Below are 10,812 nucleotides of genomic sequence, written 5' to 3'. Positions count from 1 at the left end.
ACGATAACATGGTTTCATCTTCTCTATAGTTAGTAAGCATTATAATAATTAACGCGGAATTTAAAAGACCTTCCCATCCTTTGGAAGCTTTGTAAAATTTAAAAGATGTTCAATTTGAAATTTTTAGAAGATTCCTTATTGTCATATCAAAATCAGTCAAGGATTATGAACCTATTAAATGAGTTTTTTCGCCACTGTTGCGTTAATTATTTCATCAACTTTTTTTATCGTTAATTAACAATGCTTTCTATAATTCTATCCGTCAGCCTGTCATACTGGTTTCATTTTGTTGGAAAGGTGTTTGCTTTACCTCAACAGCACTAAATTTGACTAAGTAACAGAAATGTTACAATTCTGTATCGCATATTTACTGTCATTTAGCACTCAAATATGATAAATATAATATATTGGGTGTCTCAGAATTCGCGCACCCAGTTGTTGGGATCGAAAGAGAAAAAAATTCTGAGCCCAAAAATCCATGCTTGAAATTTTTTTGTAAAGTAGATAATTAGTAATTAATTAATGAAAGTAACCAATCAGAAGCGCGCTACAGAAGAATAAAAAGTGAGTGGGAAGGTGGTAGGGGACGCGAGAGTGAGACGCTAGTGATGCACTCGGCTCCTCACGTAGTAGAAGGGATAGGCGTACGTGAGACTGGCTGCATGTGTGAGTCCGTGTACAAGTGTAAGCTAGTGTCAGTGCGTCGATAACAATGGGCGTATGAATGTGCGTGAGGAAATTTTTATTTTTTTATTACAGGCTCAAAATTTGACAGAATTCGACGGGAAAAGCTGTAGAATTCATTAAAATTATTTGAGATAAATTGAAAAATTAAAAAGTTCATCGAAAAAGATGACGGATTGGGCAACACTGAATTTATTTACTAAATAATTGTTAAAATTCTGAGCCTCGCTACAAATTTTTCTGAATCAATTATTACTCTGACAATTTGGGATGAGAAATACATCCAGTAACTGTCGGCTAGAGTTTATGCCTCTAAGCCTTGCGACTATTTTTTTTTTCAATTAATTATTACTCCGATAAAAACAAACAATTTAGTAACTGTCGGCCGGAGTATCCGCCGCTGAGCCTCGATACTAATTTTTTGAAATTAATTATTATTCCAGTAATTTTAAAGAAAAAAAACATTCAGTAACTACCAGTCAGAGTTTCTACCGTCTGAGCCTTGCTACCAATTTTTTTTTAACAATTATTTAGTAAATAAATTCAGTGTTGCCCAATCCGTCATCTTTTTCGATGAACTTTTTAATTTTTCAATTTATCTCAAATAATTTTAATGAATTCTACAGCTTTTCCCGTCGAATTCTGTCAAATTTTGAGCCTGTAATAAAAAAATAAAAATTTCCTCACGCACATTCATACGCGCATTGTTATCGACGCACTGACACTAGCTTACACTTGTACACGGACTCACACATGCAGCCAGTCTCACGTACGCCTATCCCTTCTACTACGTGAGGAGCCGAGTGCATCACTAGCGTCTCACTCTCGCGTCCCCTACCACCTTCCCACTCACTTTTTATTCTTCTGTAGCGCGCTTCTGATTGGTTACTTTCATTAATTAATTACTAATCATCTACTTTACAAAAAAATTTCAAGCATGGATTTTTGGGCTCAGAATTTTTTTCTCTTTCGATCCCAACAATTGGGTGCGCGACTTCTGAGACACCCAGCATAATAAAAAGCATAAATATTTGTAAAGGGAAAAGTTGCGGTACCCATCCCAAATATTCCTTGTGGGATATCCACAGACATAGGTACATACGTATGTAAGTACAAAAACATGTCTGCCCTATATGTATTAGAAATTAAAATTAAAACTTTGGACTTGGTCCTACCTGCCTCAGAAAATAGTGTTTGTTCTATCTCATTCCATCGTCAGATTAGCTTGTTCATATGATAATTATGTATCTTTGTCATCAGAGCGTCATAAAATTTAATCAGACATTGTGACGGATAGGCAAGTTAAATGGAAGCTGTTAATAATAATGAAAAGGGCGAAGTTTACCTAAACTTCACACAAGAACTAACTGTAGTTGCTCAGATATTCCACTACCAACAAAATTTTAATAGTGCGTAAAGTAGAAAAAACTTTATGGTATAGGATCCTCTGCAATTGAGTCAATCTTCCAATTGTACTAATAATAATAAAACGATAATAATCAATAATACTGATAATACCGTTATAAACTATGGAAAACGTGACCGTTCTTATTTTTACTCGAAACAGGACATTCTCAAAACTACGGCGACAATGATACTGTCAATAAAAAAAACGTACATTTAAGAAAATAATAATAATTAGAAAGCAGATGACAGATAGAGAATTAAACAAGCAGTCATCATCATCATAAGGTCGTCAGTCCTATGACTGGTTGAACACGTACCTCTACTCCTTCCTATCCTGAGCTGATCTTCTCATTTCTCAAAAAATAGGTCATCCCACATCCTTAACTATTTGCGAACAGTAAGTTTCTGCCTCTAATATTTCTCTGACTAGACCTTCATGTCTGAAAAGGTGTCCTACTAACCTATCTCGTCTATTTCTTGTTGACTTTCATAGAGTCCTCTGTTCTCCTATTCTTTCTAATACCACTTCATTTCTAACCTTCTCCATCCACGGTATCCTCATTATTGGCCTGTAACACCACATTTCAAATACTTCTAACATTTTCTTTTCCGCGGCGTCCACTGTCCATATTTCGCACCCGTACAACGTCGCGTTCCAAACATACACCTTTAACAACCTTCTTCGAATTTCTAAACAAGCAGTAGGAAAGACTAATTATTTTACTTTTTTTGATGAACAGGTTTATTTCAGATACCATAGCTGGCCATAAATTTAATTAAGAAGGAAATTCTTGATGGAATCTTTTAATATTTACTTTCAACCGACAATTTTAGTCGAAATATTATACTATTCCAGTCTGTCACTTTTTGAGATGTAATGTAATACAAGTACTTACCAATTAATAAAAATTCATCGATTATTTAGGTATCTTTATTGCAATCAAGACACTACGCTTTTTCAGTTAAAATATCTTCTGCCGTATTTAGTAAACACTGAAAACTCGTCATTATCAGCATCTACATTAAGTTTAATTAAAATTACTATATCGTTAATTCTTAAACGAAAATGGGACAATTATGCGTCTCGCAGCTATCCTTTGGGACGCCAGAACGTCATAGCTACTACTGAATATACTTGACACCAAGGCAAACCATGCTTACGTCACCGTAAAATTAGGAATGGACTGCTGAAAAACGGAATGTACGGTCACGTTAACTATAGGTACTTCGTTTAGTTTCTGTAGCGATCTGACCTTTAGTTTGACCGGCGCAAAGTAGAAAAGAACAGCACTAGGCCAGAAAAGGAAGGAACAACTCTCGGCTAAATTCTTAACCGGTTAGGAGCGTATAATCCGTACAGTACTGCACGGAAAAATTGACCATTTTATCCACTACAATTACATTGCTCAAATATGCTGTTATTGGTACCAATTACTGCTGAAAATACCAACGAGATGGTTATTTATACTTGAAGACATTAAAGGCTTTAGCTTGTTTTCGACTCGCACTAGTGTTTATGATTGAACAAAACTTTTGACAGGTAATGTATGAAAAGGTATGTTTAATAAACAAGAGTCGAGAGTATAATGAGCTTTTTTCTCCCTACCTACAATTTTTCCAGCGCGCATCCATGACATTGGAAGGGGCACTTCGCTAGAGAAAGTAAATGAAGTATATAAACTATTGTTAGTGGTCATTTGAAATACTACGTAAGTATTATGTGTGCGAGAAGTTGGTATGGTTTCGTCAAAATTATTATTCAAACTATAGGTTTTGTTAATTAGTTTTCCTAATAAGCAAGCCGTTCCATGATACGCCAAAGAAGGATGTAAGATGGAACAAATGAACAAGGGTGTGGGTTCTATTATGTATATGGCCTACTTCTTGTAAAACAACTACCGACGGCAATGGAGCTAATTTAGAAACGAAATGAATATGCAATATTGTTGAGTATGATTGTGAGTTAGTTGTCGCGCATTTCCGACGTTCACTAAGTGGAAGTAATTCTATTTTATTAGTGCGGAGATGACGCATCGCGTGATGTGTTTCGACGAATTCTCGATTTATTTCTCTGTATCGTGCTCTTAATTAAATTTTTCAACATAAATTCCATAACTCTGTTATTCACCGTTGTCATTGCAGAAATTTCTAAAATGCACCACGAGCTCTTCTATTGTGTTACTCAAATATTGGTTTGTATCAGGAAACAACTTAAAATTTAATTAAAATGGCGTCAGAATGATTCGTGTGAGGTATTGAATAGACTTGTGGCAATTTTATGGAACGAATACGCTTCTGTATACGTATACCGGTAAAATTCGATTTCAATTTGTCTAGGTTAACTTTCATCAGATCAATAACCTAAGCGTATATATACAGAAATATAAAGGAATACTGGAAACTGACATTTTTTGTTATGTGGGTAAATATACTTTATTAACGTTATTCCATCGTTTGGTTAGGTGATTTCCGGTAGTAGATATCGGACAAAGAAGATATTGAAATCATTATATTTGATTTTAAGTGTAATAATTTTGAGATAATTTTTTAAAATGCTTTGGTTTTGACTAGTTCATGGAAAAATATCGACTGAATACTATTATTGTTGTTTTGGACGATACTGAAAAAAGTTGAAAGTCGTGTAATATAGATGCCATTTTTTAATAGAGATAATGTTCCATTTTCAACAAGTCGGTTTACCCTTGGTTTCGCTCAGTTACCGAGCGGCATGGCCTAGAGGTTTAGACCATTGCTTATCATTCGGGAGGACGCCGGTTCGATTCCGGGTCCGTCTGCCTTGCTTCCAGTTTTTCTGTGATTTCCTTGGATCATTTAGGCAAATGCTAAGGCAGTAATATTCCACAGATAATCTTTCATTCTCTTCTGTCTTCACTTCGTCCATCTCATCTTTCTCACCCGAACCACCACCCACCCATTCCCACGATTCCTGAAAGCAGGCTGAAGAGGGCCTTCCGCCCTACCTTCCGGCGTAGTCCGGAGGGACTGCCCGCCCACCGGCATTACTGACTGGTGGGAATGAAATACCCAAAAGTTTTTTTTTTTCGCTCAGTAACCATTCCGGAACGTTATTGAACCTTCTAGAAAAATTTAATACATTCTCGAACTTTGTAAGTGTAGGGTATTCTGAAAAAAATTGTGGCATTCTATAACGTTCTGGCCAGACGTCGAAACTTAATTAATACTTTAGTGACTTTTTGTATGGAAACCCATATCTTTGAAGCCAACCCCTGTAGCTGAAAACAGGAACCTTCTTCACAAACGGGGGATGGAAGGCTATCATACTGTTTAACCTCCAAGAGGCTGCGGAATTCTGTTGAGGGGTTTTAGAAGCACAAACGGACAAAATACACTTATTTCTATTATACACTATGTCTGCTCAATATTCCAGAATATTTTAAAGGTAACATGTGAGGCACCGTAGAGTGCATCTCGAGAGACCGCCACAACGTACCAGGCGTAAAAAGATATGCAGAAAAAGTATCCCAGTTATCGAATCATCAATGATTGAGAACAGTTGCCCATTTGGCAGTCGCGTTATCTTATCGCAAGCGTTAAATGACGAAACACACATACCTACTCATGACCTTCGCAACAGCCGGTACGCAGACTGATCAGTTGCACCAGTCAGTACTCTCGAAATCTTTTTTAAATTAATTGAAATCGATTTCGGTTTGAGTATCCGAGTCATTGCCCGAAAAATAGGGATTTCGCGTGATGCGGTGTGGCAGATTTTAATTGTACCGTTACCGTCACGTCGCTGTAGGAAAGATCTTCTTTCCTTAGTAGTGTTTACGTACGGAACTCCACCACAGTCGCGTTACACAATCATGCTAACTATCTAATCCTGGTAAACATTGCCGGAGCAGTTGGGGCTTTCAATAAGGTCATTATCCTCATGTTTATGTATATTACTACGTGGTGCGAGATGGCTCATTCTCGATATGTGTCGTTATGTACCTTTTTCTGTCTACAGATAAGACATATTTATATATTAATATAGCAATTTAATAGTGAGATATAATTATAGATGAGTTATAAAGTTATCCTGGTGGCTGTATATCACTGTCTTTAATCAATCAAAATTGTCCCATCTATAGAGATTTTTGGGCTCTTTTTAGCACCACGTATACATAACGGTATCTTTTTTAAAAGTTCTTTAAAGTTCTCTGAATGTCCTAAAGGATTGTCTAAGACGTTGTTTACAAAATGTTCTAATAGATTGCAAATTCTTTATTTTATGTTGTTGCATTTCATTTGGGTACGAATTAAATCGCTTTAATCAAACGGTTTATTAATTCTTATACTATTTGTAATATGCTTGAATTTTTTGTATGTTCACGATCAGTTTTCGTTTTGTTACAGATTTCTTTCTGGATTTGAACTAACAAATGTTTATGGTAAGTTACACAAAAATCTTTGACTTTTGAATGTGTTGTTTTATAATAATTAATATCTACTTCCATTTTTTTTTATTGTTTTTATGTCCAACTAATGATAAAAATAAACTTACTTTTACAGTAAGCGTAAATGAACACATTGTATGGTAACAAAAACAATATTATTCCACTTGCATGGCTATTTTGACGAATTGCCAGAGAAGTGGAAAACTGGAAAAGGATCGAAGTTAATTCAATTTTACACGAGCTAGATTCGTAAGCAAAATATTGCAAAGAGTGATTAAGGCTTGCTTTTCGACTTCTCCTTCTTCACCAAATTTAAAAGTACAAGATTAGGTATAACGTAAACTCCCATTTTACACCTTTTCGGGGATGGTATTTTTAAAACTCATTTTAAACAGTCATAATCATCATCATAAAGTCGTCAATCCTGAGACTGGTTGTTTTTAAAATATCCCACATGCTTAACTATTTCTGAACAGTATTCTAATCTTGTTTCTGCCTCTATGTCCCTGACTAGCCCTCCATGCCTGATAAGGTGTCCTACCAAGCTATCTCGCCTATTTGTTTTGGCTTCCATAGGGTCTTTGGTTGACCTATTGTTTCTAATAGCTCTTCATTTCTAACCTTCTCATCATTCGCCTGTAACACCACATTTCGAACGCGTCTAACCTTTTCTTTTCCAAACACACCCTTAAACATTCTTTGTCGAATTTAACCGTTCGGGAGCATAGAGGTGACTTCTTTTTATTGAAGGCAACTCGATCCTAGGCTACCCTCTGCTTTATATAGTGTATTAAACAAAAGTAACTATGACCCTTTCTCCTATAAAAGTATCCTTAAAACAGTATTAAGAAATATAGAAAGGTAGGGGTTTGCGAAAGTAAAAAGTTGTGGTTCGACAACAGCGACACCTATCGGATCCTCAACTAACTATGTTGTAACTAACCATATACATTCACCATATTTTATTGAAATCGGTTGAGTGGTTTCGGAGGTTAGTGTAAACGATTGTAGTAGCACGTTATGTTTATTCATATACTAAGATTGTGAAAGTGCTGTGACCGTTGATTTCAATAATGCTTCACAATTAACATTGTTTTTGATGATAGCGAAGCACAATGATGTCATAACCACAAGGACAGTTGTTGGTTCTAGTACAATTCCAAAGTTAAATTGATTTCCGTCATTATTAGAGTTTACCGTATTTGACAGTGCGTCACGACTTCACTGAGTATGACGGCATTAAGTGTGTCCCGAAGCAACATTTAGATTTACATGTCGAGCAGTTCTTAGAAGCTTCCTTCCTTCCTTCCTTCACTGCTCCATTACTAAATAACTAAGAGAATCTGTGTGCTGATATGAATATTTGGTTGCGTGTGAGAGAATGAAAGAGCGAGAGAGCAACACCGCGATAGATACTCCTACATGTGAACGTATAATTGCACGTAGTTCTATTATGTTGTGTATAGATGTACAACATGTTTCGGTACTTTGAGGAGATAATTTAAGATTTATAACCTCGTCTCGATTTCCCAACATTAAATTATCAATCATTCCTTGTGCGACGCCTCAGCGGAAGAGAAGACAAATTGGAGAAGTTTTGTGATTTAATTTATCTTCAAATGAACTGGGACATACGTTCATACATACCTACATCTACAGTACCCTGCGTTATGTTGATAAACATGGTAGAATATTTTAATTGAATTAATTCATTTAATGGAATTAAAATACTTGGTATAAGAACTTATTTCAAGAAAATATTTAATTCTTAATTCTGGTAGATGTCTCGGCTGCAAAGCCGTTGTCCAACTTATGTTAAAAATATTTTTGGGTATTTCATTCCCATCGCCCACATCCTCTGGTGGTGGTGATCAGGCAATCCTCCTGGACTACGCAGAAGGTCCACTTTAGCCTCCGTTTAAGAATCGTAAGAACGGGTGGGCGGTGGTTGAGGAGAGAAAGATGAAACAGTTGAAAAGCAGACAGAAGATGGGTCAATGATTATATGTAGAATACTATTTCTCCATCATTTATCTAAGCGATCCAAGGAATTCATGGAATAACTTGAACCAGCGTAGATGCTCAACTGCGGCCCAAGGTTAATAACAAACATTACTTTCGATTATTTCTTTCTCAGCATCTACTGCTAGTAGGCGAGCAATCCATCCGACATACAGTGTGGAGTAAAACTAGAGAGTAAGTCACAAGATCCTCTTCAGCTTCCCTATAGGGATCGTGGAAATGGGTGAGAGGTGGTTAGGGAGAGGAAAACGAGGCGAATGAAAAGTAGACAGAAGATGGGTCAATGATTTTATGTGGAGTACAATTTCTCTAACATTTGTCTAAGCGATCCAAGGAATCTATGGAATAACTTGAACCAGCGCAGTGCTAAACTGCGGTCCAAGATTAATAACAAACTTTACTTTCGGGTATTTCATTCTCAGCATCTAATGCTGGTAGGCGAGCAGTTCATCCGACCTGTAGTGTGATATAAAACTGAAGAGTAAATCATAAGATCCTCTTCAGCTTCCCTATAGGGATCGTGGAAATGATTGAGAGGTGGCTAGGGAGAGAAAGATGAGGCGGATGAAAAGTAGACAGAAGATGGGTCAGTGATTATATGTGGAATACTATTTCTCCAACATTTATCTAAGCGATCTAAGGAATCCATGGAATAACTTGGACCAGCGCAGATGCTCAACTGCGGCCCAAGATTAATAACAAACATTATTTTCGATTATTTCATTGTTAGCATCTACTGCTGGTAGGTAAGCAGTCCATCCGACTTACAGTGTGGTGTAAAAATGGAGAGTAAGTCACAAGATCCTCTTCAGCTTCCCTATAGGGATCGTGTATATGAGTGAGAGGTGGTTAGAGAGAGAAAGATGAGGCGGATGAAAAGTAGACAGAAGATGGGTCAGTGATTATATGTGGAATACTATTTCTTCAACATTTGTCTAAGCTATTCAAGGAAACCATAGAATAACTTGGGCCAGTGCCGATGCTCAACTGCGGTCCAAGGTTAATAACAAACATTATTTTCGATTATTTCATTATTAGTATCTACTGCTGGTAGATAAGCAGTCCATCCGACTTACAGTGTGGTGTAAAAATGGAGAGTAAGTCACAACATCCTCTTCAGCTTCCCTATAGGGATCGTGGAAATGATTGAGAGGTGGCTAGGGAGAGAAAGATGAGGCGGATAAAAAGTAGACAGAAGATGGGTCAGTGATTATATGTGGAATACTATTTCTTCAACATTTGTCTAAGCTATTCAAGGAAACCATAGAATAACTTGGGCCAGTGTCGATGCTCAACTGCGGTCCAAGGTTAATAACAAACATTATTTTCGATTATTTCATTATTAGTATCTACTGCTGGTAGATAAGCAGTCCATCCGACTTACAGTGTGGTGTAAAAATGGAGAGTAAGTCACAAGATCCTCTTCAGCTTCCCTATAGGGATCGTGGAAATGATTGAGAGGTGGCTAGGGAGAGAAAGATGAGGCGGATGAAAAGTAGACAGAAGATGGGTCAGTGATTATATGTGGAATACTATTTCTCTAACATTTGTCTAAGTGACCCAAGGAATCCATGGAATAGCTTGGACCAGCGCAGATGCTCAACTGCGGCCCAAGATTAATTACAAACATTATTTCGATTTTTTGATTCTTAGTATCTACTGCTGGTAGATAAGTAGTCCATCCGACCTACAGAGGGGTGTAAAACTGAAGAGTAAGTCATAAAATCCTCTTCAGCTTCCGTATAGGGATCGTGGAAAGGCTTGAGAAGTGGTTAGGGAGAGAAAGATAAGGCGGATGAAAAGTGGACAGAAGATGGGTCAGTGATTATATGTGGAATACTATTACTCCAACATTTGTCTAAGCAATCCAAAGAATCCATGGAATAACTTGGACCAACGCAGATGCTAAACTGTGGCACAAGGTTAATAACAAACATTACTTTGGATTATTTCATCCTCAGCATCTACTGCTGATAAGCAAGCAGTCCATCCGACCTACAGTGTGGTGTAAAACTGGAGAGTAAGTCACAAGATCCACTTCAGGATCCCTATAGAGATCGTGGAAATGAGTGAGAGGTGGTTAGGGAGAGAAAGACGAATTGGATGAAATGAAGACAGAGTAGAAGTGAAAGATTATCTTGGAATAGTAGTTCCCTAAGTGATCCAAGGAAATGACAGAAAATCTTGAGTTGGAGCCGACGGACTCTGAATTAAACCAATGTCCACTCGAGTGCTAAACCACTCGTCTAAATGTATGGGCCTGGTCGGTTGATAA

General features: G+C 37.1%; 1 protein-coding gene across 1 annotated transcript in view; it reads left to right on the top strand.

Annotated features, from left to right (window-relative positions):
• The first annotated feature begins 6,472 nt into the window (after nt 1-6,472).
• Nucleotides 6,473-10,812, top strand: part of LOC108742961 — a 308,766-nt gene continuing 304,426 nt past the window's right edge. The window contains exon 1 of the mRNA XM_025975270.1: nt 6,473-6,509. The gene's annotated coding sequence lies outside the window, so the exon portion shown is untranslated. The remainder of the gene's footprint in view (nt 6,510-10,812) is intronic.

The sequence above is a fragment of the Agrilus planipennis genome, unplaced genomic scaffold (assembly GCF_000699045.2).
Source record: "Agrilus planipennis isolate EAB-ADULT unplaced genomic scaffold, Apla_2.0 scaffold182, whole genome shotgun sequence".
Classification (NCBI taxonomy): Eukaryota; Metazoa; Arthropoda; class Insecta; order Coleoptera; family Buprestidae; genus Agrilus; species Agrilus planipennis.
The sequence above is the reverse complement of the archived record's forward strand: the minus strand, read 5'-3'. Positions and strand labels throughout refer to the sequence as shown.